The 3,468-nt window shown below is 38.6% G+C and overlaps 1 pseudogene; it reads right to left on the bottom strand.

The window, feature by feature from the left end:
- Nucleotides 1–1,785: 1,785 nt before the first annotated feature.
- LOC144712086 (sphinganine C4-monooxygenase 2 pseudogene) lies at nt 1,786–2,865 on the bottom strand (annotated as a pseudogene).
- Nucleotides 2,866–3,468: the final 603 nt, after the last annotated feature.

The following is a 3,468-nucleotide window of genomic DNA, read 5'->3' on the forward strand; positions in this document are numbered from 1 at the left end:
TGTAGCAGGACTATTCTTCTGGAGGATCTATTGCATAGGGGGAGCTTGTATGTAGGGGGAGCCATCATCATATTTATTATTACTTAAAGAAAGGAGGAGGAAGTTATTCATCATCGACATTTTCAAGTTCATCAAAATGGGCAAGATTCAAGTTTAAGACAGTGCATTTTAGTGAAATACCTGAGTATGCATTGTGATGAATGTTCAAAGTGGATTATTTAAATTTAATAGGTTTATGGTAATTATGGCATGTTTATTAGTATCAGGAATTATGTACATGAAGATAACCAACTATATATGGTTCAAAGTATAAAACTCACACATGGATTGGATGAATCCCTTCATGTATATAAAGACATGAATTTTCACCACCTTGTCAATGGGGAAATCATTGAGTTAGGACTCCACGAGTTTTGAATTAAACACCACTTTTCTAGTGAAACATAATGGCCAACATGGATTACTCTGACTACCTTGGATATTTATATCTGAATTAATGGATTATTTAACCAGAGCTTAAATGTAGATGAAGAAAAAAATTAATATTCTAAATATTTTGAGTAATCTGTTTTCAGATATCTAAAATAATTTTGTATACTTTTTTTGATGTTGAAATGATGGAGGAAATTTAATTATTGGATTTACCATTGATGGATTATGAAATCTATGGGAAAGTTTTACTTCTTCCCATTTAAAATTAAAGGAATTTTTATTTATTATTTTCCCCTAGATTCTTGTACATCATTCCCTAGATTGATTGAATGGATTTCACGTGATTAAATTTATTAGAGTATATAAATTTGAAAAGACCTAAGTTAGCTTAGCCCCTTCTTGGGTCCTGGCATCACCCTCAAGATACCAAATTGCTATTCAAATTTGCATTTTAGTTGTGATTATTAGACCATCCACACAATTCACTATATAGATTTACATGAGTATAGTTTTCAATAAATTTATCGGTAGAACTAAAAAATATATACGACATGATTTAACCCTAATTTTTTAGTTTCTCAGCCCAAGGAGAGGCTTGGATGGATGATTCACAATTCAGACTTTCATCGTTATATGCATAACATTTTTTCTTTTCTCAACGGCATGCGAAATCCATCTATTTTTTCTCTTCTAAACGGCATCATGGATGGAGAATTCTTGTTCCTGTCAATTGTTACTCTATTTTTATAAATGATAAATTATTTTTCTTATTATCCGTTATTATTGTAATGAACAATATAAATTTATTTGCTTAACTAATGTGATTGATGTATTATGAAACGACCTCTCAATGTATTTTTTGGGTAAATGAGACTTGGCATATTAGACCCTGGTATCACATGGAATACATGTCCCCATCAATGTGTCTCAAGATGATTTTTTCTGTAGTCAATATTATTTTCTTTGTTTCTTTGAATTAATATTCAATGTCGAACCAGGTGGGTCAGGAAAAAGTGGGAGTTCTCATAGAATATTCAAGTTATTTTATCAAAATCTATGCACCAGAGACACAGATACGTATTTGAATGTGAGCGACACTCAAGAAGTTTGGAGACATCTGACGGGTTATGAAATTATGCAAGACGGTATGTGTACATGTCTCCCATTTAATTCATGTTCATCATAAAGCAGAACAAAATGTTTTCTCAGTACAGTAAATCCTATGCAGATCACAAGGGGGTACAGCTGTGTCACGTTCTCTCAAAATTAATTGAAACGAGAAAGGGATCAAAGGATCATTACATACAGTTTTTGAATGATAAGGAACAAACGAGTGATTTTCTTCCTCACCGATCAGTCATCCTTAGCGGTGTAGATTTGGTACCCTCCCCCCTTCCTCTCCTCCACACTAAAGGGCAGGTAAGTGCCCAGTAAAAGGTCCCATGTTACAAGAAAGTGAATAGAATAGTTGTACTTTGCACCTTGCAGCTGGTGGTGAACTCCATGGAAGGCAGTGTTGTTGCCCAAGTACTTGCGGAACGGGTTCCAATTGGGGAACCACCTAGAGCAGTGATCATCCACCACTTTGACTGCCAACACGCTGAAGAACACCGTCGCTACTCTTGGGGACATACCGGTGACAACTAAGGAGACTAAGCTACCAAGCAGCTGCCCCACAAAGGCGTCCACTAGGTGGATATGTTGCCCTCCGTAAGAGTAAGGCACAACCAACTGGTGGTGTAGTGCGTGGACGTGTTTGTATAGAAAGCGGTTCTCGTGGGTCAAACGGTGCCAGAAGTACTCCCACGCGTCCAGAACAAGCATGGCTACTGAAAATTGCCGTGCTGTCTTCAGGTACGACGTCGGCTCATTGCTGATTCCCGAGCCAGTAAGTTTTCTTAAGAACTGCACCATCGTCATCAAATCGGGCAGGTATTAGCACAAGTGGGTATTATAAAAAGAGGAGGGCGCTGAGAAAGACGATGACGTCAAATAAAAGTTTATTGTCCGTTCCATCCAACGGATTGGATGGAGTGGTGGTGGACGGAGAGATGATAGCAGTGGATTTGCATCGTTGACAGAACGAAAGCCAGTAAGGGGTTTTGTTCCGTTTTCCCTTCCAACGGGAGAAGGGAAGATAGATTAAGTTCCGTCTCCTTAAACATGTTATCCGTCCGCTAACCGTAGTTATAAGATTAGGAGAGGTACCATGAATTGGAAGATGGCGAGGCCCATCTGCATGGCCTGGTTCGTGAGAACTTGTTTGAAGACTTCTCTTGGAGTGGCGAGGTTTTCGGTCTCTTTCACGCCCTTGGGAAACAAACGATACTCGTCTTTGGAGTTCACCAGTACATGATAAACTCCCGACGTGATCCAATATACGGCTATTGTTACAATCGCGAGCATGAGCTCCTCCATCATCTCTGAAGCCATCTAGCTTACATACATAATAAGAAATACAAATATTTAATGAGACGCATGGTTTATTATGCGTCTCATTATCGAACAAAATACAAATCCATATTAAAGGCTACTCACTATCTCTAAAATACGAAGCAATTTAAAATCCATAAGAGACGTCCCATAGCGCTCATTTTAAGTTCGTGCAAGTCTAGTTGAAAAAGAAACTCAATACACAAAACTCGGAGTTTAGTGAGTTCCAGTTAACTTCTAATTTTGAGGATTCTGTACTCCTCCACCCTGGCGATCGATCTCTGCATAAGAAATATTTTTTCAGACGGTTATTCTACCTAAGCAGAACGTAGATTCAGCTGGGATCAAATATTGAAAAGAATCTACGAAGCATACTCGACAAGGAGAAAATAGAAGGGTCATAGACGAGGTCAGAGCGACTTACAACCGCAGAGAAGTTAGTAGGACGAGAATATGGCGACTGTGGAAGAGAAGCTGATTTTCTATGTTCTTCTTGAAGTATGGCTCAGCGAAGTACTGGTGCTTTAAATAGACACTCATAGATAACTGTCAAGGCTGGCCTGCCGCAAGTCAGCGAAGTACTGGTGAGACAGATGCGCCTAC

This window comes from Wolffia australiana, chromosome 14 (assembly GCF_029677425.1).
Source record: "Wolffia australiana isolate 7733 chromosome 14, ASM2967742v1".
NCBI lineage: Eukaryota > Viridiplantae > Streptophyta > Magnoliopsida > Alismatales > Araceae > Wolffia > Wolffia australiana.